Source organism: Nycticebus coucang, chromosome 3 (genome assembly GCF_027406575.1).
Source record: "Nycticebus coucang isolate mNycCou1 chromosome 3, mNycCou1.pri, whole genome shotgun sequence".
NCBI classification, from domain to species: domain Eukaryota; kingdom Metazoa; phylum Chordata; class Mammalia; order Primates; family Lorisidae; genus Nycticebus; species Nycticebus coucang.
This window is the reverse complement of record NC_069782.1, coordinates 58,106,122-58,133,441: the sequence shown is the minus strand read 5'-3', so window position 1 is coordinate 58,133,441 and position 27,320 is coordinate 58,106,122. Positions and strand designations below refer to the sequence as shown.

The window sequence follows — 27,320 nt, the reverse complement described above, 5'->3', positions numbered from 1 at the left end:
AACACACAGGTACTGAATCCCTTTCCCTTAACATAAAAAGGAGCCTAAAGCTCATACCAAACATGGTCCTTTATAGTACATTATTTTGCCATCTTCTCAGTTTGCTGGATCTCTGAATAAAAGTCACCTTCTTTGCCCCAGCACTCTGTCACCTCTTCTCTACATTTAGTGGCTGTCAAAGGGTCCCTGGTACAAGCTTGGACTTTGTTACAGGAGGATGTGCAATTCCTTGGTAATCCAGGGAAAGTTCAGCTCCTGGGGTCCTAGGAAGCTGCCATTCTATGATTACTAACATTCTGTGCGTGGTCTCAACTGCATAGTCACAGCTTTTAATTTCTCCTTTCACCCAGGTCTCTCTCTAGGAACGTCTTAAGCAGGGAAAATGGGTCGATATTCAAGGCAGAACTGGCAACAGTCTCTGAAGTGTCTATGGATATGGGAGGGACAAACAGAAAAGGTCAAGGATATTGCCAAGATTTACACTTGGGAACGAGATGAAAAATGCGGTGGCTACATTTCTTTCCTTCTTTTTTTTTTTTTTTAGACTGAGTCTCACCTTGTTGCCACAGGCTAGAGTGTGTTCGCTTCAGCCTAGCTCACAGAGACCTCAAAGTCCTGGATTCCAGCAATCCTCCTGCCTCAGCTTCCCAAGTAGCTGGGCTAATTTTTCTATTTTTAGTAGAGAGGAAGTCTTGCTCTTGCTCAGGCTGGCCTGAAACTCTTGACTTCAAGGAATTCTCCCACTTCGGCCTTCCAGAGTAGTAGGTTACAGGGCTGAGTCATGGCACCGGCCTCACTGACTATTGTTTGAGGTTGAGAAGGTGGAGTCCCAAGCTTGATCTGGGACATATTAACAGATGTATAAAATACCCAAGTGGAGAATATCTCCAACAGTCTGGAATTCAGGATAAAGGTATGGGCTGTGTCTAGAGATTGGGTCTTGCAAACACAAAGTGAATGATTATAAAAAGAAAAGAAGGCTGCAGACCGAGTCCTAGGGCACTGGAACAAGTAAATGTTGTTGCCTGGGCCAGAGAGCAGGTTCTCACCGGCCCGCCGCCGCAGTGTCAGGGAAAGCCTTAGAACTGCACTTCCCAGAATCCTCTTGGTCCGGTTGCCTGGTTAGAGACGGTGAAGTCCCGTGAGATTTAAAGGCGGAAGTGAAGCGGAAGCCATTAGTCCCGGGAGTCCACCTAGCTAGACACATGGGTAGAGAAGGGGCTCGAGGCCTCATTTTTGGAGCTGTTGGGGGCCTTCCGCTTCCCCGCTGTAGACGGAACCTCCGTATGAACTTCTCATCCGTTCGGCGGCACCCTTCGTGATCTCCGCTATTCCGATTCTTCTTTCCAAATCGTGTAAGCCCCAATTTCCTTACTAACCCTTTCCCTGGGGTGTCCCTGGGGTCACGGGAAGTTCCACAATCCTGATCCTGGAAGAATAAGGGGTTACAAGGATCGGGACCAACAAGCCAGCAACCAGGCGAGGAGCGCGTTTTAGGCCCCGCGATTAGAGATACGAAACAACGGTGACACAGGACTGAAATTCGAGGAAGGCATTTGGTGATCTACGTGCGAGGCGTTAGTAACCTGGTCAGATAAATCGACTGAGTCCTTGGGGTGGGGGCGGAAAAGCGCGGCAAAAGTGAGTTCTGGGGATTGAGAAGGGGGCGTGCCGGCAGAAATTGGAAATCCGGCAAGATAAACCACCTTCCTTCTGCTCTGTAGTAAATTTTGTCTTAATATTATCATAGGCACACTTGTTTCCTTTTTGTCAGCATTTGCCTTGAATACCTTCTTAAATATTTATTTTTTTCTAATTTATTTATTTAGTTTTGCATTTGTTAGGTAAAGTCCCTCTTATAATTATGTCCCACCTCCAAGAGGTGTGTCGCACACCGTGACCCCCCACCCCCTCCCCGGTTCCTCTCCCTCCGCACCATATACTAGGTCATCAATTGTACTCCTGTCAGAATTGAGTATCTTGGGGTCTTGCTTCTTCATTCTTGTAATGCTTTACCAAGAAGAATCTGTTTCAACTCCATCCAGGTTAATACAAAAGTTGTAAAGTCCCCGTCATTTTTAGTGGCTGAATAGTATTCCATGGTATAGTATACCACAGCTTGTTAATCCATTCCTGGATTGGTGGGCATTTAGGTTGTTTCCAGTTTGGCAATTGAAAATTGAGCAACGATAAACGGTCTAGTGCAAATGTCCTTATGATGAATTTTTTCTTTCTTCTGGGTAGATGCCCAGTAATGGAATTGCAGGATCAAATGAGAGGTCTAGTTAGAGTTCTTTGAGGATTCTCTGTGCTTCTTCTTGAATACCTTTTATGCTTTTAACTTAAACTGTTCTTCGGTTCATTTTCTTTCTTTCTTTTCTTTTTTTTTGAGACAGAGTCTCATTATGTTGCCCTTGGTAGAGTGCCCTGGCCTCCCAAGTAGCTGGGGCTACAGGTGCACCTGCCACAACTCCCGGCTATTATTTGTTGCAGTTGTCCTTGTTTTAGCTGTCCCGGCCCCAGCTGGAACCCGCCAGCCCCCGTGTACGTGGCTGGCGCTGTAGCCACTGTGCTACGGGCACTGAGCCCATTTTATTTCTTTTTATCTTATTTATTTTAGTTGACTCTTGTGTGAATAGTTTGTTAATAGATTTAACATTCAATTTAGCACTCCATAAATTAAGTTAGTCCACTAATGGTTATTGTGATTACTAATATTTTGCATTGAATTTTACCATCTTATTTTATGCCTTCTGTTGTTTTCCTTTCAAATATTTTAACGTTGGAAAATAGAACTCACGTGCCAAAAAAAAAAAAGATCTCACACATGGGCACACACATGCACAACTCATCAAAGGACAATTAATGAATACACAAACCAGGCCAAGAAAGAGATTATTTAACCTCAGAAAGCTGTGTGTTCCTTCTAGACTGCATCCTTGCTTCCCATGATTTTCCTTATGGTTTTTACTGCTTATATAAAATAAAAAAATATATAAAAATATATATTTTTTAATTTTAGTATTGACTTGTGAATGAGCACAAGTCACTTCAGTATTTTTGAAGACATTTTTTTTTCCATATTGGTGCAAGTATTGCTTAAGTTATTTGCAAAGAGGATTTAGGTTGTTTTAGTTACATTTGTTCCTAAGAATTTTTTTTTTTTTATACTCAGGAGTTACATGTTTTCTGTTTATTAACAAAGTTCTTTGAGCTTGCTACTGTCTATCAATTTATAATTCTCTTAATTTTTGTGTGGTTTATTTTGTATTCTCTTCCTATTCAATTTTATCATCTGTATAAAATAAACAAATATTTTAATTTTGACTCATACACATCTTTTATTTTCTTTCTTTGGTAGAGCAGCTGGGGACTTCTAGTATCACTGACTGGAGTTTGGATAGCAAACTCTAGCCTGGCCTTTTTTCTTTTTGATGTTATACCTTTCATGTTTGCTGGAAGCCTTCCTCTCTAAGATAGTTTTTATTAGGCCACTGAAGCTCTCTTTTTTCCCCCTAGTTGAAGAGTATTTGTTGTGAATTGTAGAAAACAGTTTTTGTTGAGCCAAGGAAGAGTTTTTCTTGTGCATGGTGGCAGGCTTTTAACAAGTGATTTTTTTTTTTCATCATCCACCGTATCAGTGGATATTTACTGTATCAGTTTACTGCTGTATTTCAAGCACCTTAAATGATGGCACTCAGAACTTGTGAATTGAATAATTGAGTGATGATATGCTTTTCTTCTGTTTTTCAACCCTTTTTATCTCATGGTACACTTGAACCTATGGTTAAATTTCCATGGCACACTTGAATTACGCTGATCAAAAGAGAGAGTAAAATAATATACTTTCTGTGCTTTGAACTTCTTTAGAAAATAATTTTATTAATGATGTTTAGAGATTTTTGTGGCATACCTAAGATTCTCTCATGGTGCAACCTGTAGCACAGTGGTTGAAAATCACTGCTTTATCTGATAGTGTGGTGAATTAAAGCAATTGATTTTCTAATGTTATATGAAGTTCATATGGTGAATAACAATGTGGAAAGGACATGTACTGTTTTGTCATTTGGGGCATCGGTTTGCTAGTATTTTGTTTTGGTGTTTTGGGATCTATTTGAGTTAAATTTTCCTTTTCTATTTCATATTTTAGGTCAGCCTCATAAAATGGGGTGGGGAGTATTCTTTCATTTCTTTTCTAAACTCTGCAATATTTTACATAAGAATGGAATAATTTCTTCCCTTTAAAAGTGAGCAGTACCTAAAGAAACCTTTTTGGTCTGGAGTTTTCTTTGTGGAAAGGTTGTTTGTTTCTTTTTTCTTTCTTTTCTTTTTGAGACAGAGTCTCTGTCTAGGCTAGATTGCAGTGATGTCATCATACCTGTCTTCAAACTCAAATTTCTGGGCTCCAGCTATCCTCCTGTCTCAATTCAGCCTTCTGAGTAGCTGGTAGTACAGGTGCTCACCACCATGCCCAGCTAATTTTTCTATTTTTTATAGAGACAGTGTATTAGCTATTTGCCCAGGCTGACTTTGTGGAAAATTTTAAAGCTATTGTTTCTGTTCTTTTATAATGGTCATGGACCATTCAGATTATCTGTTATAGTAAGTAGATTTTTTCAAGAATTTAGCCATTAGATTTAAGGTTTAAATTGTATGGTCAAAATTATTCATAGCATACTCTTATTATAATTTGAATGCTTCCTACATGTGTAATGATTTATGCTCTTTAATTCCTAATAGTTATATGTTGCTTTTTTTTTAATTTTATTTTTTCTTAGAAAATATTAAGGGAGTACAAATGTTTTCATTACATAGGTACACTCTATAATGGTGGTTAGGACTTTCAGTGTGTCTACCAGTAGGACGGTGTTCATTGTACCCAACAATAAGTCTTCCCCCTTCTTAGTTTCCAATGCTGTTTATATCTTTTTCTACCCATGTGTATTGTTGTGTAGCTCCTACTTACTATTGGGAACATGTGTTTATTGTTCCATTTCTTTTTTCTTTTCTTTTCTTTTTTTTTTTTTTCTTTGAGACAGTCTCACTATGTTGCCCTCTGTAGAGTGCTATAGTGTTATAGCTCACAGCAACCTCAAACTCTTGGGCTTAAGTGATTCACTTGCCTCAGCCTCCCAAGTAGCTGGGACTACAGGTGCCTGCCACAACGCCTGACTATATTTGGGTTGTAGTTGTCATTGTTGTTTGGCAGGCCCCGGCTGGGTTCGAACCTGCCAGCCCTGGTGTATGTGGCTGGAACCCTAGCCACTAAGCTACAGGTGCCAATCCTGTTTACTTCTGAGATACTTAACTTAGGATAATGATCTCTAGTTGCATCCAAGTTGCTTCAAAAGACATTATTTTATTCTTTTTAACAGCTGAGTAGTATTCCATGGTGTATGTACATGTATATGCATAAACATACCACATTCTCTGTATTCACTCATGAATTGATGGGTACTTAGATTGATTCCACATCCTTGCAGTTGTGAATTGTGCTGTGATTAGTATCTGAGTGCAGGTATCTTTTTGATGAAATCACTTTCTTTTCTAGCCAGGCATTATTGTGGCACCTGTAGTCCTAGCTACTTGGGAGGCTAAGGTAAGAGAATCACTTTAGCCCAAGAGTTTGAGGTTGCTGTGAGCTATGATGCCATGGGGCAGCAAAGTGAGACTCTGTCTCAAAAAAAAAAAAAAGACCTTCTTTCCTTTGCGTTGATATCCAGTATTCAGAATGCTGGCAATCTCCGTACTGTTTTCCATAGAGGTTCTACTAGTTTGCAGCCCACCAGCAGTGTATAAGTGTACATATCTCTCTGTATCTCAAATCTACACAAACTCATGAACATTAAACCTGCTAGTAAACACCAGCATATATTCTGTTTTGACTTTTTTTTTTTTTTATTAAATCATAGCTGTGTACATTGATATAATCATGGGGCATCATTCACTAGCCTCACAGACCATTTACCAAGTTTCACATATACCCTTGTAAGATGCACTGCTGGTGTAATCCCACCAATCCCCCTCCCTCTACACACCACCCCTTCCTGCCCCTCTGTATCCCCCTTCCCCCTATTCTTAGGTTGTAACGGGGTTATAGCTTTCATGTGAAAACCCTAAATTAGTTTCATAGTAGGGCTGAGTACACTGGGTACTTTATCTTCCATTCTTGAGATACTTTACTAAGAAGAATATGTTCCAGTTCCATCCATGTAAACATGAAAGAGGTAAAGTCTCCATCTTTCTTTAAGGCTGTATAATATTCCCTGGTGTACATATACCACAATTTATTAATCCATTCATGGATCGATGGGCACTTGGGCTTCTTCCATGACTTAGCAATTATGAATTGAGCTGCAATAAACATTCTGGTACAAATATCTTTGTTATGATGTGATTTTTGGTTTTCTGGGTATATGCCCAGTAGAAGGATTACAGGATTGAATGGCAGATATATTTTTAGATCTCTAAGTATTCTCCATACCTCTTTCCAAAAGGAATGTATTAATTTGCATTCCCACCAGCAGTGGAGAAGTGTTCCCTTTTCTCCACATCCGTGCCAACATCTCTGGTCTTGGGATTTTGTGATATAGGCTAGTCTCACTGGAGTTAGATGGTATCTCAAAGTAGTTTTGATTTGCATTTCTCTGATGATTAAAGATGATGAGCATTTTTTCATATGTCTGAAGGCCTTGCGCCTGTCTTCTTCAGAGAAGTTTCTCTTCAAATCCCTTGCCCAGCCTGCAATGGGATCCCTTGTTCTATTCTTGCTAATGCGTTTGAGTTCTCTGTGGATTCTGGTTATTAAACCTTTTTCGGAGACATAACCTGCTAATATCTTCTCCCATTCTGAGGGCTGTTTGCTTGCTTTATTTACTGTGTTCTTGGCTGTGCAGAAGCTTTTTATTTTGAGCAAGTCCCAGTAGTATATTTTTGAGGCTGCTTCAATTGCCCCAGGGGGTCCTCGTCATAAAATACTCGCCCAGGCCGATTTCTTCAAGGGTTTTCCCTGCACTCTCCTCTAGTATCTTTATAGTTTCATGTCTTAAGTTTAAATCTTTGATCCAGTGAGAGTCTGTCTTAGTTAATGGTGAAAAGTGTGGGTCCAGTTTCAGTCTTGTACAGGTTGCCAGCCAGTTCACCCAGCACCATCTGTTAAATAGGGAATCTTTTCCCCACTGAATGTTTTTAATTGGCTTGTCAAAGATTAAATAACGGTAATTAGCTGGATTCATCTCTTGGTTCTCTATTCTGTTTCAGACATCTACTTCTCTGTTTTTGTGCCAATACCATGCTGTTTTGATCACTATTGATTTGTAGTATAGTCTGAGGTCTGGTAGCATAATTCCTACTGCTTTGTTTTTATTTCTGAGTAATGTCTTGGCTATTGGAGGTTTTTTTTCTGATTCCATATAAAACGAAGTATTGTTTTTTCCAGATCTTTAAAGTATGACAGTGGAGCTTTAATAGGGATTGCATTGAAATTATATATTGCTTTGGGTAGTATGGACATTTTAACAATGTTGATTCTTCCCAGCCATGAGCATGGTATGTTTTTCCATTTTTTAATATATTCAGCTATTTCTTTTCTTAGAGTTTCATAGTTCTCTTTATAGAGATCTTTCACATCCTTTGTTAGATAAATTCCCAAATATTTCATCTTCTTTGGCACTACTGTGAATGGGATAGAGTCCTTAACGGTTTTTTCAACTTGACTATTGTTGGTATATATAAAGGCTACCAATTTATGAATGTTGATTTTATAACCTGAGATGCTGCTGTATTCCTTGATCACTTCTAAGAGTTTTGTAGTAGAGTTCCTAGTGTTTTCCAGGTATACAATCATATCATCTGCAAAGAGTGAAAGTTTGATCTCTTCTGACCCTATATGGATACCCTTGATCGCCTTTTCTTTCCTGGTTGAGGTGGCTAAAACTTCCATTACAATATTAAAAAGCAATGGAGACAATGGGCAGCCTTGTCTGGTTCCTGATCTGAGTGGAAATGATTCCAATTTAACTCCATTCAATATGATATTGGCTGTGGGTTTGCTGTAGATGGTCTCTATCAGTTTAAGAAATGTCCTTTCTATACCGATTTTCTTAAGTGTTCTGATCATGAAGGGATGCTGGATATTATCAAAAGCTTTTTCTGCATTGACTGAGAGAATCATATGGTCTTTGTTTTTTAATTTGTTTATGTGCTGGATTACATTTATAGATTTATCTATATTGAACCAACCTTGAGACCCTGGGATAAAACCGACTTGGTCATGATGTAATTTGTTTGATGTGTTGCTGGATTCTGTTTTTTAGGATCTTGTTGAATATTTTTGCATCTATATTCATTAGTGATATTGGTCTATAATTTTTTTTTCTTGTTGGGTCTTTTCCTGGTTTTGGGATCAGGGTGATGTTTGCTTCATAGAACGTTTTAGGTAGACTTCCTTCTTTTTCTACCTTTTGGAACAGGTTGAGTAATATAGGTACTAATTCCTCTTTAAAAGTTTGGTAGAATTCTGACGTGAAACCATCTGGTCCCGGGCTTTTGTTTTTAGGGAGGTTTTTTATGGTTGATGTTATTTCTGAACTTGATATGGGCCTGTTCAACATATCCAGTTGATTCTGGCTAACTCTTGGAAGGTGTCATGCTTCCAAGTATCTGTCAATTTCCTTCAGATTTTCATATTTCTGAGAATACAGTTTCTTGTAATATTCATTAAGGATTTTTTTGATTTCTGAGGAGTCCGTTGTTATTTCGTCTTTGTTGTTTCTGATTGATGAGATTAGAGATTTTACTCTTTTTTTCCTGATTAGGTTGGCCAAAGGTTTATCTATTTTATTGACCTTGTCGAAAAACCAGCTTTTTGATTTATTGATCTGTTGTATTATTCTTTTGTTTTCAATTTCACTTAATTCTGCTCTAATTTTGGTTATTTCTTTTCTTCTACTGGGTTGGGGGTTGGAATGTTCTTTTCCCGTTGCTTGAGATGTCCCATTAAATTGTTAACTTCCTCTCTTTCCGTTCTCTTGAGGAAGGCTTGCAGTGCTATAAATTTCCCTCTTAGAACTGCCTTTGCGGTGTCCCAGAGGTTCTGATAGTTCGTGTCTTCAGTGTTGTTTTGTTCCCAAAAGTTGGTGATTTCTTTCTTAATCTCATCTTTGTCCCAGCTATCATTCAGCATAAGGTTATTTAACTTCCATGCTTTTGTATGAGTATGCAGATTCCTGTTGTTACTTAGCTGAAGTTTTATTCAATGGTGGTCCGAGAAGATGAATGGAATAATTTCTATTTTTTTAAATTTACTGAGGTTAGACTTGTGACCTAAGATGTGATCGATTTTGGAGTAAGTGCCGTGGGCTGATGAGAAGTATGTGTATTCAGTTTTGTTGGGATGAAATGTCTGTAGATGTCTGCTAAATCCAGATGTTGGATGGTTAGGTTTAAATCTAAGATTTCTTTGCTCAGCTTCTTGTTGGAGGATCCATCCAACACTGCGAAAGGAGTGTTAAAATCCCCGACGATTATGGAGCTAGAGGAAATCAAGTTGCTCATGGCTGTTAGAGTTTCTCTTATAAATTGAGGTGCATTCTGGTTGGGTGCATAGATATTAATAATTGAGATCTCATCATATTGAGTATTACCCTTAACAAATATGAAGTGACCATTGTTGTCCTTCCTTACTTTTGTTGGTTTAAAGCCTATTGTATCTAAATAAAATTGCAACAGCTGCTTTTTTCTGATTACCATTTGCCTGAAATATGGATGACCATCCTTTCACCCTGTGTCTGTAGTTGTCTTTTAAGTTAAGACGTGATTCTTGTATGCAACAAACATCTGGCCTGAGTTTTTGTATCCATTCAGGTAACCTATGCCTCTTTAGAGGACAGTTTAAGCCATTCACATTAATGGAGAATATTGATAAGTCTGGTGAAGTTTTGGGTATCGAGTTTTTCAAAAGTCCAGTGGGCATTTTTAATGCTTTTGCCCGTGTGGAAGTTGGAATTAGATCAGAAGTTTCAGAGTGAGGTAACTTTTGTAGTAGAGGATTGGGTTGGTCATTATGGAGGATAGGTCAGAGAAAAATTTCTTCAACATATGAATGTCATGAAAGTATTTAATTTCTCCATCATAAATGGAACTCACTTTAGCTGGATACAAGATCCAGGGTTGAAAGTTATTTTGCTTTAGGAGATTAAAAGTCAGTGACCACCCTCTTCTGGCTTGAAAAGTTTCAGCAGAGAGATCTGCAGTCATTCTAATATTCTTGCCTTTGAAGGTAATGGTTTTCTTTCTCCTGGCAGCTTTGAGGATTTTCTCCTTCATATTAACTTTAGTGAAGTTAATTATGATATGTCTGGGGGATGTCTTATTGGGGTCGTGCTGGGGTTCTGAAGCTGTCCGCTATCTGAATTTCAGAATCTGTAGGCATGTCTGGAAAATTCTCTTTCATAATTTCATGCAGAAGGGTCTCTGTGCCCAGCGATGCCACTTCATCTGTTTCTGGAACTCGTATGATTCGTATATTTGCCTTCTTCGAATTATCCCTGAGCTCTTGGAGGGAATGATCCATTTTTGCCTTCCATTTCTCTTCCTCTTTGAGAGTTTGGGAGTGTTCAAAGGCTTTATCTTCCATGTCAGAAATCCTTTCTTCTGCTAGCTCCATTCTGTTGCTGAGGGATTCTACTGTATTTTTCATATCTTTGAGTGCTGCAAATTCTTGCTTCAGTGTCTAAGTCTCTGGTCGTTTTGTCTTTAAGTTTGTTAAATTCTTGAGACAACTTTTGAATATCCCCTCGAATTCCTAATTCCACTTTGTTAATTTTGTCTGCAATCCAAATTCTGAATTTGATTTCTGACATCTCAGCCATTTGTTTATGAATAGGATCTTCAATTACATCTGCCATATCTTTTCTTGGGGGGGTTGATCTATTCTGGTTATTCATGTTACCAGAGTTTTTCCTCTTATTCTGCCCCATGGTTGTTTTACTCCCTTTGACTTTTTCCTCTGGGGCTTTGTCCAGGGCCTGTACAGTGTTGTGGCTGGAGAAACTGGGGCCCTGTCTGGTGTGGTGGGGCTAAGTGGTTCTGTCTTGTTTTCAGCTGGTTTCTGTTCCACCCTAGTGAAACAGATACTCTGGATTGAAATATCAGCTTTGGAGAAATATCAGCAGTTAAGTCACCCCACACCCCACTGGCAAACAATTGGAAAAGAAAATCAACCACCGTGCACCCAGGGCACCACCTGATTTGTTCTCAGGCGATTGGTTGAGTTCAAAAGGTCCAATTCAATTGTCTCAGTCTGCACCTGTCCCGGGTGAGAGAGTTTAAGAGGTCTCTGGGAACTGGATCACAGGGGTCTGGTGACTACTCTGGTGTGGCTTGCTCTAGTGCTGCACGGAGTCAGGAGGAGCCACCCAGTGAATAGATCAGTCTGGGAAGGTTGATACCGCCTTCCCCATCTTGCACCACTGTCACACTCAGTCACTGATAGCCCTGCAGTTGGCTGACCCAGTTCCCTGTAGTGAATCAGTACTCCAGGAGTTTGTACCTGCCTGCATCACAAGGAAGTCTGCCAGGCCACTGCACTTTACCTCTGTCTAGCAGGAGGAGGTGAGGCCTGACAACCTCAGGCGCTTGATGAAGGTTGGGGGGTTTTCACTCAGGTCCAGTCTCACCCCTGATTAATGTTACTGACAGAACAGAGCAGAACAATTCTGAGGTTCCCCTGCAGAAGGGAAGCTGAATTGAGTTCCAAATCAGCTTGTCTTTGCTCTTGTATTGTCTATAGGCTGACGATCCCCTGAGGGCCAGGTGCGTCTTAGGTTTAGTAAAGTGGACCTCTGGGTCAGCCCCACCCTGGGAGTTTGCCCGGTTTGCAAGTTGGAGTAGCCTCAGCCAAATCCTATACTCAGAGTCTCTGGTTGCCCAGGGAGACTGGGGGTGTGGCTTCAGAATATTTGTTAATGGATCGTATTGCTAGCAAAAGAGGGCTGCTGTTTTATGGCTCAGGCAACCGCTGCTCCGATGTAGCTCCCTTCCGGCCAACCATCCTCTCTCCGCTCCTGTACCCCAGAGTCTGCACCGACCAGCTGCAGCCTAGCACTGTCTATACCCCTTGAGCAATCGCCCAAGAGTCTGGACCCCTGGGGGACAGGCGTCCAGACCTTGGAGCAAGAGCAGAGGGGAGTGCAGGGAGTGCTGGGAGCCTTGGGGTTGCGGGCAGAGAACACAAACAGCTTTACACAGTTTTATGCCTGGCCGTATTGTCACCAAAAGATGGCTGTTGCACTGTGCCTCAGGGAACTGCCACTCCTTTGCGGTCCCGTCTTCGCCGACCAGGACTGGCCTGCAGGCCTCAGTGTGAGTGAAGGAGAGTGCTGGGAGCTCAGAATTCCAGGTAGAGACTGTATACAGTTTATACAGTTTTATGCCTGGCAGGAGGATGCCGTGGCACCCTAGTAGGGGAAGTAGGTCCAGTTTTTAGAGGGTCTCTCCCGTGGAGCGTAGTGGGAGGACCTTTGAACTCTGCCCATTGTTTGTGGGGCACTCTGAGCCTTTCTCATCCGCTCTCATGAGCGGACTCCCATCCGCTTGGTGATGGATTTTGTACCTTTTGTTTGTATCCTTGTGGTTGCAGCTCACTTCAGCGGGCTTGACGTGCGTTCTTCAACCTTCTCTCTTAGTGCAGCTCAAATCCACCAGGTTACTTGCTGAATTTTTGTCCTTTAACTCTCCTACTGGACGGGAGCCTCTGTGGAAAGCTGGCTTCAGTCAGCCATCTTGTCTCCTCTCCCTCTGTTTTGACTTTTTAATAGCAATTCTGACAGGGGTAATATGGTATTTCATTGTGATTTTAATTTGCATTTTCCTGATAATTAATGACATTGAATATTTTTTCATGTTTGTTGGCTATTTGTCTTCTTTTGTTAATAATCCCATAAGGGCGGTTCTCCATTGCTTATGTACAGAAAGCCAATTACTGTGATGAGGATTGTCAAAGAAGAAAGAATTTATTGTGGAGGGGTTATCAACTGGGAGGTGGGAGGAATTGACTACCTCAAATCTGCCCCTGTGACCAACAGAGTCAGAGGTTTGTCTGGAGGTGAAATGAATGATGCAGGAGGGGAATGAGCATTATTACGTTTGGGGTGAAGTGTAGAGCATGTAAGTGCGGTGTTACATCATGCTGTTGCATACATCCATGATTAAAAAATGATGGGTAAGTACCTCCCAGAGCAAGAAGTTAGTGGAAAGAGCTAGGGGTTAATGCTCATTCTTTCACCTGTTGACAGGTGGGATTCAGGGAGGAGGCTGCTGAGTGGGTTGTTGGGCACAATTTGTGGTAAGGTATTGTTTATCTTGTCTTTTCTGGACAGTTGGTGTAAGGCTTTGTAGTTATCTCATGACTGCAAGGAAGTTCCATTATTTCTGGGGAAAAGCCTCAGTGCAACAGAAAAACAAAGTTCTGGTTAGCAAATCTTACTGGCCGGGAAACTTGAAATGTAAGAGAATTATTTTAAAAGTTAAGAAAAAAGTTCTTGCTTATGGAACAAGTTACATTTTGAAAAAATTCTGCTTATACTTTTTATCCACTTTTGGGGGTTGTTTGATTTTTTTTCTTGCTGTTTTGTTTGAGTTCTTTGTAGATCCTGGAAATTATCCTTCCTTGGATATTTAATTTGTGAATGTTCTCCCATTCTGTAGGTTGCCTTCTTACTTTGTTAATGACTTCCTTTGCTATGCAAACGATTTTTAGTTAATTAAGTCCCATTTATTTTTGTTGGTGCTTTATTTGCCCTTTGTCTTTCATTTGGAGAAATATTTTGATTTCCATCTTAATTTCATCATTAACCCAAGGATTTTTCATCAGCAGGTGGTTTAATTTTCATGAGTTTGTATAGATTTGAGAATTTCTCTTGGAATTGATTTTTAGTTTTATTTCATTGATTTTTAGTTTTATTCCACTGTGGTCTGAGAAGAAATGTGATACAACTTTGATTTTTCTGAATTTGCTGAGACTTGCGTTGTGGCTTAGGATATGATCGATCTTGGAAAATGTCTGATACACTGATGAAAAGAATGTATGTGTATATTCTGTAGTTTTCAGGTTGAACGCTCTGTAAATGTCTGTTAGGTTCATTTGTTCTAGTGTTCCATTTAAGTCCAATATTTCTTTTTTGATGATCTGTTAGGTTTTGTTGGCGGGATTTATTTTTTTTTATTTCCTTTTGAGAAAGTCTTATGTTGCCCTTTGTAGAGTGTTGTGGCATCACAGCTCATAGCAACCTCCAACTCTTGGGCTTAAATGATTCTCTTGTCTCAGCCTCCCAGTCCCCTCAGCTGGGACTATAGGCACCTGCCTCGGTGCCTACATATACTGGTGGGATGTTGAAGTCCCCACCAATTAGGATGTTACTCTTTATTTTGTTGCTTAGCTGTAATAGAATTTGCTTTTTGAATGTGGGAGGACCTGTGTTAGGTGCATATGTACATATGCACATGTTTAGGATTGTGTCTTCTTGTTGAATTGCCCCTTTTGCCATTATATTATTATATATAATATATATTGTCTTTTTTTTTTTTTTTTTTGTGGAGACAGAGTCTCACTTTATGGCCCTCGGTAGAGTGCCGTGGCTTCACACAGCTCACAGCAACCTCCAACTCCTGGGCTTACGCGATTCTCCTGCCTCAGCCTCCCGAGTAGCTGGGACTACAGGCGCCCGCCACAATTGTCTTTTTAAAAGTTTTTGTTTTTATTAAATCATAGCTGTGTACATTGATATGATCATGGGGCATCATTTACTAGCTTCACAGACCTTTTACCAAGTTTCACATATACCCTTGTAAGATGCACCGCAGGTGCAATCCCACCAATCCCCTTCCCTCTACCCACCTCCCCCCTCCCTCCCCTCCCTTTCCCCCTTCCCCCTATTCCGAGGTTGTAACTGGGTTATAGCTTTCATGTGAAAACCCTAAATTAGTTTCATAGTAGGGCTGAAAGTACATTGGGTACTTTTTCTTCTATTCTTGAGATACTTTACTAAGAAGAATATGTTCCAGCTCCATCCATGTAAACATGAAAGAGGTAAAGTCTCCATCTTTCTCTAAGGCTGCATAATATTCCAGGGTGTACACGTACCGCAATTTATTAATCCATTCGTGGATTGATGGGCACTTGGGCTTCTTCCATGACTTAGCAATTATGAATTGAGCTGCAATAAACATTCTGATACAAATATCTTTGTTATGATGTGCTTTTTGGTCTTTTGGGTATATGCCCAGTAGAGGGATTACAGGATTGAATTGGCAGATCTATTTTCAGCTCTCTAAGTGTTCTCCTTACATCTTTCCAAAAGGAATGTATTAATTTGCATTCCCACCAGCAGTGCAAAATTGTTTTCTTTTCTGCACATCTGTGCCAACATCTCTGATCTTGGGATTTTGTAATATAGGCTAGTCTCACTGGAGTTAGATGGTATCTCAAAGTAGTTTTGATTTGCATTTCTCTGATGATTAAAGATGATGAGCATTTTTTCATTGGTCTGAAGGCCTTGCGCCTGTCTTCTTCAGAGAAGTTTCTCTTCAAATCCCTTGCCCAGCCTGCAATGGGATCCCTTGTTCTTTTCTTGCTAATGCGTTTGAGTTCTCTGTGGATTCTGGTTATTAAACCTTTTTCGGAGACGTAACCTGCAAATATCTTCTCCCATTCTGAGGACTGTTTGCTTGCTTTACTTACTGTGACTTGGCTGTGCAGAAGCTTTTTAGTTTGTTCAAGTCCCAGTAGTGTATTTTTGAAGCTGCTTCAATTGCCCAGAGGATCCTCCTCATAAAATACTCACCCAGCCTGATTTCTTCAAGGGTTTTCCCTGCACTCTCCTCTAGTATTTTTATAGTTTCATGTCTTAAGTTTAAATCTTAAATCCAGTGAGAGTCTATCTTAGTTAATGTTGAAAGGTGTGGGTCCACTTTCAGTCTTCTACAGGTTGTCAGCCAGTTTACCCAGCACCATTTGTTAAATAGGGAATCTTTTCCCCACTGAATGTTTTTAATTGGCTTGTCAAAGATTAAATAACGGTAAGTAGGTGGATTCATCTCTTGGTTCTGTATTCTGTTCCAGATATCTACTTCTCTGTTTTTGTGCCAATACCATGCTGTTTTCATCACTTATCAATTTGTAGTATAGTCTGAGGTCTGTTAGCATAATTCCTACTGCTTTGTGTTTATTTCTGAGTAATGTCTTGGCTATGTGAGGTTTTTTCTGATTCCATATAAAATGAAGTATTGTTTATTCAAGATCTTTGAAGTAAGACAGTGGAGCTTTAATAGGGATTGCGTTGAAATTATATATTGCTTTGGGTAGTATAGACATTTTAACATTGTTGATTCTTCACAGCCATGAGCATGGTATGTTTTTCCATTTGTTAATATTTTCAGCTATTTCTTTTCTTAGGGTTTCATAGTTCTCTTTATAGAGATCTTTCACATCCTTTGTTAGATAAATTCCCATATACTTCATCTTCTTTGGCATTACTATGAATGGGATAGAGTCCTTAACTGTTTTTTCTTTCTTTTTTTTCCTTAACTGTTTTTTCAACTTGACTGTTGTTGGTATATATAAAGGTTACCGATTTATGAATGTTGATTTTGTAACCTTAGATGCTGCTGTATTTCTTGACCACTTTCTAAGAGTTTTGTAGTAGAGTCCCTAGTGTTTTCCAGATATACTATCATATCATCCGCGAAGAACAAAAGTTTGATCTCTTTTGACCCTATATGGATACCCTTGATTGCTTTTTCTTCCCTAATTGCGGTGGCTAAAACTTCCATTACAATGTTGGAAAGCAATGGAGACAATGGGCAGCCTTGTCTGGTTCCTGATCTGAGTGGAAATGATTCCAATTTAACTCCATTCAATATGATATTGGCTGTGGGTTTGCTGTAGATGGTCTCTATCAGTTTAAGAAATGTCCCTTCTATACCGATTTTCTTAAGTGTTTTGATCATGAAGGGATGCTGGATATTATCAAAAGCTTTTTCTGCATCGACTGAGAGAATTATATGGTCTTTGTTTTTTAATTTGTTTGTGTGCTGAATTACATTTATAGATTTACATATATTGAACCAGCCTTGAGACCCTGGGATAAAACTGACTTGGTCATGATGTATAATTTGTTTGATGTGTTGCTGGATTCTGTTTTTTAGGATCTTGTTGAATATTTTTGCATTTATATTCATTAGTGATATTGGTCTATAATTTTCTTTTCTTTTTGGGTCTTTTCCTGGTTTGGCGATCAGGGTGATGTTTGCTTCATAGAACGTATTGGGTAGTCTTCCTTCTTTCTCTGCCTTTTGGAACAGCTTGAGTAATATAGGTACTAATGCCTCTTTAAAGGTTCGGTAGAATTGAGACGTGAAACCGTCTGGTCCCGGGCTTTTCTTTTTAGGGTGGTTTTGTATGGTTGATGCTATTTCCGAACTTGATATGGGCCTGTTCAACATTTCCACTTGATTCTGGCTAACTCTTGGAAGGTGACGTGCTTCCAAGTATCCGTCAGTTTCCTTCAGATTTTCATATTTCTGAGAATAAAGTTCCTTGTAATATTCATTAAGGATATTTTTGATTTCTGAGGAGTCTGTTGTTATTTCGTCTTTGTTGTTTCTGATTGATGTGATTAGAGATTTTACTCTTTTTTTCCTGATTAGGTTGGCCAAAGGTTTATCTATTTTATTGACCTATTCGAAAAACCAGCTGTTTGATTTACTGATCTCTTGTATTATTCTTTTGTTTTCAATTTCATTTAATTCTGCTCTAATTTTGGTTATTTCTTTTCTTGTACTGGGTTTGGGTTGGAATGTTCTTCCTTTTCCAGTTGCTTGAGTTGTCCCATTAAGTTATTAACTTCCTCTCTTTCTGTTCTCCTGAGGAAGGCTTGCAGTGCTATAAATTTCCCTCTTAGAACTGCCTTTGCGGTGTCCCAGAGGTTCTGATAGTTTGTATCTTCATTGTTGTTTTGTTCCCAAAAGTTGACGATTTCTTTGTTAATCTCATCTCTGACCCAGCTATCATTCAGTGTAAGGTTATTTAACTTCCATATTTTTGTATGAGTATGCTGATTCCTGTTGTTAGTCAGCTCAAGTTTTATTCCGTGGTGGTCGAAGAAGATGCATGGAATAATTTCTATTCCTTTAAATTTACTGAGGTTAGACTTGTGACCTAAGATGTGATCGATTTTGGAGTAGTTCCATGTTCTGATGAGAAGTATGTATATTCAGGTTTGTTGGGATGAAATGTTCTGTAGATGTCTGCTAAATCCAGATGTTGGATTCGTAGGTTTAAATCTAAGATTTTTTTGCTCAGTTTCTTGTTGGAGGATCGATCCAACACTGCCAAAGGAATTTTGATATCTCCGACGATTATGGAGCTGGAGGAAATCAAGTTGCTCATGTCTGTTAGAGTTTCTCTTATAAATTGAGGTGCATTCTGGTTGGGTGCATAGATATTAATAATTGAGATCTCATCATATTGAGTATTACCCTTAACAAATATGAAGTGACCATTGTTGTCCTTCCTTACTTTTGTTGGTTTAAAGCCTATTGTATGTGCAAATAAAATTGCAACAGCTGCTTTTTTCTGATTACCATTTGCGTGAAATATGGACGACCATCCTTTCACCCTGAGTCTGTATTTGTCTTTTAAGTTAAGATGCAACAAATATCTGGCCTGAGTTTTTGTATCCATTCAGCTAACCTATGCCTCTTTAGAGGATAGTTTAAGCTGTTCACATTAATGGAGAATATTGATAAGTCTGGTGAAGTTTTGGGTATCGAGTTTTTCAAAAGTCCAGTGGGCATTTTTAATTCTTTTGCCAGTGTGGAAATTGGAGTTTGATCCGCAGTTTCTGAGTGAGTTTACTTTTGTGGTATAGGATTGGGTTGGTCATTATGGAGGATAGGTCTGAGAATATCCTGAAGAGCTGGTTTGGTTATGGCAAATTTCTTCAACATATGAATGTCATGAAAGTATTTAATTTCCCCGTCATAAATGGAACTCACTTTCGCTGGATAGAAGATCCTAGGTTGAAAGTTATTTTGCTTTAGGAGATTAAAAGTCGGTGACCACCCTCTTCTGGCTTGAAAAGTTTCAGCAGAGAGATCTGAAGTCATTCTAATATTCTTCCCTTTGAAGGTAATGGTTTTCTTTCTCCTGGCAGCTTTGAGGATTTTCTCCTTCATACTAACTTTAGTGAAGTTAATTGTGATATGTCTGGGGGATGTCTTATTGGGGTTGAGTTGTGCTGGGGTTCTGAAGCTGTCCGCTATGTGAATTTCAGAATCTCTAGGCTTTTCTGGAAAATTCTCTTTCATAATTTCATGCAGAAGGGTGTCTGTGCCCAGTGAGGCCACTTCACCTGTTTCTGAAACTTGTAGGGTTCGGATATTCGCCTTCTTCAAATTATCCCAGAGCTCTCGGGGAGAATCATCCGTTTTTGCTCTCCATTTCTCTTCCTCTTTGAGAGTTTGGGAGCGTTCAAAGGCTTTATCTACCATGTCAGAAATCCTTTCTTCTGCTAGCTCCATTCTGTTGCTGAGGGATTCTACTATATTTTTCATTTCTTTGAGTGCTGCAAATTCTTGCTTCAGTGTATCTAAGTCTTTGGTGGTTTTGTCCTTAAATTCTTTAAATTCTTGATACAACTTTTGAATTTCTCCTCAAATTCCTAATTCCACTTTGTTAATCTTGTCTGTAATCCAAATTCTGAATTTAATTTCTGACATCTCAGCCAGTTGTTTATGAATGGGATCTTCAATTGCATCTGTCATATCTTTCTTTTGGGGGGTCGATCTATTCTGGTTATTCATGTTACCAGAGTTTTTCCGCTGATTCCGCCCCATGGTTGTTTTACTCCCTCTGATTTTTTCCCCTGGGGCTTTGTCGAGGGCCTATACAGTGTTGTGGCCTGAGAAACTGGGGCCCTGTGTGTGGTGTGGTGGGGCTAAGTTGTTCTGTCTTGTTTTCAGCTTGTTTCTGTTCCACCCCAGTGAAACAGATACTTTGGATTGAAGTCTCAGCTGTGGAGAAATATGAGCAATTAAGTCACCCCGTCACCCAGTGGCAAACAATTGGAAAAGAAAAATCAAAAACCTTCCTACCACTGTGCACCCAGTGCACCACCTGATTTGTCCTCAGGTGATTGGTTCAGTTCAAAAAGTCCAAATAAATTGTCTCAGTCTGCAGCTGTCTCGGGTGAGAGAGTTTAAGAGGTCTCTGGGAACTGGATCACAAGGGTCTGGTGACTACTCTGGTGTGGCTTACTCCAGTGCTGCGTGGAGTCAGGAGGAGTCACCCAGACAATAGAGCATTCTGGGAAGGTTTCTGCCTCCTTCCCCAGAGTGCACCACTTTACACCCAGTCACTGATAGCCCTGCAGTTGGCTGACCTAGTTGCCTGTAGTGAATTAGTTACTCCAGGAGTTTGCACCTGCCTGTATCACAAGGAAGTCTGCCAGGCTGCTTCGCTCTGCCTCTCTCCAGCAGGAGGAGGTGAGGCCTGACAACCTCGGGTGCTTGATGAAGGTTAAGGGGTTTTCATTCAGGTACAGTCTCACCCCTGATTAATGTTACTGACAGAACAGAACAGAACAACTCTGAGGTTCCCCTGCAGAAGAGAAGCTGAATTGAGTTTCAAATCAGCTTGTCTTTGCTCTTATATTGTCTGTAGGCTGACGATATCCTGAGGTTCAGGTGTGTCTTAGGTTTAGTAAAGTGGACCTCTGGGTCATCCCTGCCCTGGGAGTTTCCCTGGTTTGCAAGCTGGGGTTGACTCAGGCAAACTCAGAGTCTCTGGTTGCCCAGGGTGACAGGGGGTGTGGCTTCAGAATATTCAGTAGTGAGCCGTATTGCTAGCAAAAGAGGGCTGCTGCTTTATGACTCAGGCAACCGCTGCTCCGGTGTAGCTCCCCTCTGGCCAACCGTCTTCTCCGCTCCCGTACCTCAGAGGTTGCACCGACCGATTGCAGGCCAGCATTGACTACACCCCTCGAGCAATCGCCCAAGAGTCTGGACCCCTGGGGGACAGGCTTCCAGACCTTGGAGCAAGAGTAGAGGGGAGTGCGGGGAGCTTTGGAAGCCTGGGGTTGTGGGCAGAGTACACACACAGCTTTACACAGTTTTACGCCTGGCCGTATTGTCACCAAAAGACGGCTTCACACAGTGCCTCAGGGAACTGCCACTCTGGTGCAGACCCCTCTCTGCCGACCGACCGGGACTGGCCTCCAGACCGCAGTGTGAGCGCAGGGGAGCTCTGGGAGCTCAGAATTCCAGGTAGAGACTATATACAGTTTATACAGTTTTATGCCTGGCAGCAGTACGCCGTGGCACCCTAGTAGGGGAGGTAGGTCCAGTTTTTAGAGGGTCTCTCCCGTGGAGTGTAGTGGGAGGACCTTTGAACTCTGCCCGGTTGTTTGTGGGGCACTCTGAGCCGTTCTCATGGGGGAGGGGACTCCTGTCCGCTTGGTGATGGATTTTGTACCTTTTGTTTGTATCCTTGTGGTCACAGCCTGCCTCAGCGGGATTGACGTGCGTTCTACAACCTTCTCTCTTAGTGCAGCTCAAATCCACCAGGTTACTTGTTGAATTTTTTTCCTTTAACTCTCCTTCTGCATGGGAGCCTCTGTGGAAAGCTGGCTTCAATCAGCCGTCTTGTCTCCTCCCCCTCATTTTTTTTTTTGTTTTAAACTATCATTGATTTAGTCTATTTTGGGGGGCAGGGAAGAGTCTTATTCCATCATTTGGGTAGAGTGTTGTGGTACCATAGTTCATGGCAAACTCAAACTCTTGGCCTCAAGCAATCCTCTTGGCTCAGCCTCCTGAGTAGCTGGGACTACCGGCACTCGTCACTTACAACCCACTAGTTTTTTTCTGTTTTTAGTATAGACAGGGTGTTGCTTTTGCTCAGGTTTATCTCGAACTCCTGAGCTCAAGCAGTCCTTGTCCTCACAAAGTGCTGGAATTATAGGCATAAGCCACTGCACCTGGCTGATGTAGTCTATTATCAGAATGACTATACCTGCTTGCTTTTGGTTTGTCTTTGCTTGGAATATTTTTTTCTATTCCTTTACCTGGAATCTGTATGCATACTTGTGAGATGTATTTCTTGGAGACTACATGTACTAGGGGGGTGGTGATTCATCCATTCAGATAGTGTGTGTGTTTTAATTGGAGTGTTAAGACCGTTTACATTCAATGTTAGCATTGATATATGGGAAACTGTTTTGTTCATTATGTTGAATGATATCTTATTTCCCCTATTGTGCTCTCTTTTGATGTTCTTACATTGGTGGGTACCTGTTGTGCTGTTCCACGTATAATGAAGTTCTGAGTATTTCCTGTATGGTAGGTCTACCAGTGAAAATTTCCCTTAGTGTTTGCTTGTTTGGAAAAGTATTTCTCTATCACTTATGAAACAGTTTTGATGGATTCAAAATTCTTAAATGGTAATTATTCTCAAGATTAAAAATAGGACTCCAGTCTCTTTTGGCTTGTAACGTCTGCACCCAGAAGGCTGCTGTTAGCCTGCCGGGCTTTCATTCATTAGGATAGTTGTTGCTTTCCTTCTTGAAGTTTATAGAATTTTCTCCTGCATTTTGACTTTGGCCATTTTGGTGAGTGTTTGTCTTGAAGATAATATTTTTGGTATGAATTTTTTTTTTTTTTTTTAGAGACAGAGTCTCACTTTGTTGCCCTCGGAAGATGGCCATTCTCTTGCCTCAGCCTCCTGCATAGCTGGGGCTACATGCACCTGCCACAACGCCTGGCTATGGTTTTTTTGTTATTGCACTTTGGTTGGGACCGAGTTTGAACCTGCCACCCTCAGAATATGAGGTCCGGCGTGCTGCTCACTGAGGCACAGGTGCCGCCCTGGTATGAATCTTTGATGTTTGATCTTGTACCTGGATATCAAAATCTCTAGTGTTATCAGGGAGATTTTTCTCAGTAATTCCCTCAAACTAGTTTTCCATGCTTTTTGCTCCTTCTTCTTCCTTGTGGATACCTGTAATTTGTATATTGATTCACTGTACATAGTCTCATATTTCTCTGAGTGATTGTTTATTCTTTGTTCTTTTCTCTGCATCTTTGACTGATTGGGTTAATTTGAAAGCCTTGTCTTCAAGCTCTGAAATTTTTTCTTCTGCTTGGTCTAGTTTATTGTTGAAGTTTTCTCTTGTATCTTGACATTCCATACTTTTTTTTTTTTTTAAGACACAGAGTCTCACTTTGTCGCTTTCAGTAGAGTGCTGTGGCATCACAGCTCACAGCAAACTCCAGTTGGGCTTAGGTGATTCTCTTGCCTCAGCCTCCTGAGTAGCTGGGAATACAGGCACCTGTCAGAAGACCCAGACTTTTTTGTTGTTGCCATTTGGCTGGGGCTGAGTTTGAACCCGCCACCCTCGGTATATGGGACTGGTGCCCTACTCACTGAGCCACAGATGTGCCTGACATTCTATACTTTTTAATTTCTTTAATTTCTGTTTTATCCTTTTTATTTTTTTTTATTAAGTCATAGCTGTGTACATTAATGCAATTATGGGGTACAGTGTACTGGTTTTATATACAATTTGAAATACTTTCATCAAACTTGTTAACATAGTCTTCACTGCATTTTCTTAGTTACTGTGTTAAGACATTTATATTCTACACTTGGTAGCTTTAAGATGGACCCTTGTAAAATGCACCATAGGTATGTTCCCACCAATTACCCTCCCTCCACCCGTTCTCTCCCTTCCCTCCCCTCCCCCCCTTTCCCCTTCACCTTGGGCTGTAGTTGGATTATAGCTTTCATATGGAAGTGTGGGTGCTTATATATTAGTTTCTTTCTTTCTTTATTTATTTTATTGTTATTATTATTTTTATTTAATCATGGCTGTGTACATTAGTATGATCATGGGACACCATACACTTGGTTCATAGACCGTTTGACGCATTTTCATCACACTAGTTAACATAGCCTTCCTGGCATTTTCTTGATTACTTTGCTAAGACCTTTACATTCCACATTTACTAAGATTCACATATACCCTTGTAAGATACACCGCAGGTGTAATCCCATTAATCCCCCCTCCCTCCCCTCCCTTTCTCCCTTCTCCCTATTCTTAGGTTGTAACTGGGTTATAGCTTTCATGTGAAGGTCCTAGATTAGTTTCATAATAAGGGTGAGTACATTGGGTACTTTTTCTTCCATTCTTGAGACACTTTACTAAGAAGAATATGTTCCAGCTCCATCCATGTAAACATGAAAGAGGTAAAAGGTCTCCATCTTTCTTTAAGGCTGCATGGTATTCCATGGTGTACATATACCACAATTTATTAATCCATTCGTGATTCGATGGGCATTTGGGCTTATTCCATGACTTAGCAATTATGAATAGGGCTGCAATAAACATTCTGGTACAAATATCTTTATTACAATTTGATTTTTGGTCTTCTGTGTATATGCCCAGTAGAGGAATTACAGGATTGAATGGCAGATCTATTTTTAGATCTCTAAGTGTTCTCCCTGTATCTTTCCAAAAGGAATGTATTAATTTGCAATTCCACCAGCAGTGCAAAAGTGTTACCTTTTCTCCACATCCATGCCAACATCTCTGGTCTTGGGATTTTGTGATATAGGCTAGTCTCACTGGAGTTAGATGCTATCTCAAAGTAGTTTTGATTTGCATTTCTCTGATGATTGAAGACGATGAGCATTTTTTCATATGTCTGAAGGCTGCGCGCCTGTCATCTTCAGAGAAGTTTCTCTTCAAGTCCCTTGCCCAGTCTGCGATGGGATCCCTTGTTCTTTTCTTGCTAATGCGTTTGAGTTCTCTGTGGATTCTCGTTATGAAACCTTTGTTGGAGACATAACCTGCAAATATCTTCTCCCATTCGGAGGACTATTTGCTTGTTTACTTACTGTGTTCTTGGCTGTTCAGAAGCTTTTTAGTTTGATCAAGTCCTTCAATACTTGAAGCTGCTTCAAGTATTTTTGAAGCAGCTTCAATTGCCCGGGGGGTCCTTCTCATAAAAAACTCACCCAACCCAATTTCTTCAAGGGTTTTCCCTGCACTCTCTTCTAGTATTTTTATAGTTCCATGTTTAGGTTTAAATCTTTAATCCAGTGAGAGTCTATCTTGGTTAATGGTGAAAGGTGTAGGTCCAGTGTCAGTCTTCTACAGGTTGCCAGCCAGTTCAACCAGCACCATCTGTTAAATAGGGAATCTTTTCCCCATTGAATGTTTTTAATTGGCTTGTCAAAGATTAAATAATGGTAAGTAGCTGGATTCATGTCTTGGTTCTCTATTCTGTTCCCAACATCTACTTCTCTGTTTTTGTGCCAGTACCATGCTGTTTTGATCACTATTGATTTGTAGTATAGTCTGAGGTCTGGTAGCGTGATTCCTCCTGCTTTCTTTTTATTTTTGAGTAATTTCTTGGCTATTCGAGGTTTTTTCTGAGTCCATATAAAATGAAGTATTGTTTTTTCAATATCTTTAAAGTATGATAGTGGAGCTTTAATGGGGATTGCGTTGCAATTATATATTGCTTTGGGTAGTATGGACATTTTAACAATGTTGATTCTTCCCAACCATGAGCATGGTACATTTTTCCATTTGTTAATATTCTCAGCTATCTCTTTTCTTAGAGTTTCATAGTTCTCTTTATATAGGTCTTTCATGTCCTTTGTTAGATAAACTCCCTAATATTTCATCTTCTTTGGCACTATTGTGACTGGGATAGAGTCCTTAATTGTTTTTACAATTTAACTATGGTTGGTATATATAAAGGCTATTGATTTATGAATGTTGATTTTGTAACCTGAGATGCTGCTGTATTCCTTGATCACTTCTAAGAGTTTTGTAGTAGAGTCCCTAGTGTTTTCCAGATGTACCGTCATATCGTCTGCAAAGAGCGAAAGTTTAATCTCTTCTCACCCTATGTGGATACCCTTGATCGCCTTTTCTTCCCTAATTGCGGTGGCTAAAACTTCCATTGCAATGTTAAAAAGCAATGGAGACAATGCGCAGCCTTGTCTGGTTCCTGATCTGAGTGGAAATGATTCCAATTTAACTCCATTCAATATGATATTGGCTGTTGGTTTGCTGTAGATAGCATCTAGTAGTTTAAGAAATGTCCCTTCTATACCAATTTTCTGAAGTGTTCTGATCATGAAGGTATGTTGGATGTTATCAAAAGCTTTTTCTGCATCGATTGAGAGAATCATATGATCTTTGTTTTTTAATTAGTTTATGTGCTGGATTACATTTATAGATTTAAGTATATTGAACCAGCCTTGAGACCCTGGGAGAAAACCGACTTGGTCATGATGTATGTGTTGCTGGATTCTGTTTGTTAGGATTTTGTTGAATATTTTTGCATCTGTATTCATTAGTGATATTGGTCTACAGTTTTCTTTTCTTGTTGGGTCATTTCCTGGTTTGGGGATCAGGGTGATATTTGCTTCATAGAACGTGTTGGGTAGTCTTCCTTCTTTTTCTACCTTTGGAACAGCTTGAGTAATATAGGTACTAATTCCTCTTTAAAGGTTTTGTAGAATTCTGACGTGAAACCATCTGGTCCCGGACTTTTCTTTTTGGGGAGATTTTGTATGGTTGATGTTATTTCCGAACTTGATATGGGCCTGTTCAACATTTCCACTTGATTTTGGTTAGGTCTTGGAAGGTGACGTGCTTCCAAGTAATGGTCAATTTCCTTCAGATTTTCATATTTCTGAGAGTAAAGTTTCTTGTAATATTCATAAGGATTTTTTTGATTTCTGAGGAGTCTGTTGTTATTTTGTCTTGGTTATTTCTGATTGATGTGTTAGAGATCTTTGCCTTTTTTTCCTGATTAGGTTGGCAAAAGGTTTATCTATTTTATTGATCTTTTCGGAAAACCAGCTTTTTGATTTATTGGCCTGTTCTATTATTCTTTTGTTTTCAATTTCATTTAGTTCTGCTCTGATTTTGGTTATTTCTTCTACTGGATGTGGGGTTGGAGTGTTCTTCCCTTTCCAGTTGCTTGAGATGTCCCATTAAGTTGCTTACTTCCTCTCTTTCCGTTCTCTTGAGGAACGCTTGCAGTGCTATAAATTTCCCTCTTAGAACTGCCTTTGCAGTGTCCCAGAGTTTCTCATAGTTCGTGTCGTCATTGTCATTTTGTTCCAAAAAATTGGCAGTTTCCTTCTTGATCTCATCTCTGACCCAGCTATCAATCAGCATAAGGTTATTTAACTTCCATGTTTTTGTATGAGTATGCAGATTCCTGTTGTTACTCATCTCAAG

The 27,320-nt window shown here is 40.1% G+C and overlaps 1 protein-coding gene across 5 annotated transcripts in view; it reads left to right on the top strand.

The window, feature by feature from the left end:
• The first annotated feature begins 1,171 nt into the window (after positions 1–1,171).
• The window catches only part of ZNF317 (zinc finger protein 317), a 52,260-nt gene continuing 26,111 nt past the window's right edge, over positions 1,172–27,320 (top strand). For all 5 annotated transcript variants that reach the window (XM_053585496.1, XM_053585500.1, XM_053585498.1 and 2 more), the window contains exon 1: positions 1,172–1,355. The gene's annotated coding sequence lies outside the window, so the exon portion shown is untranslated. The remainder of the gene's footprint in view (positions 1,356–27,320) is intronic.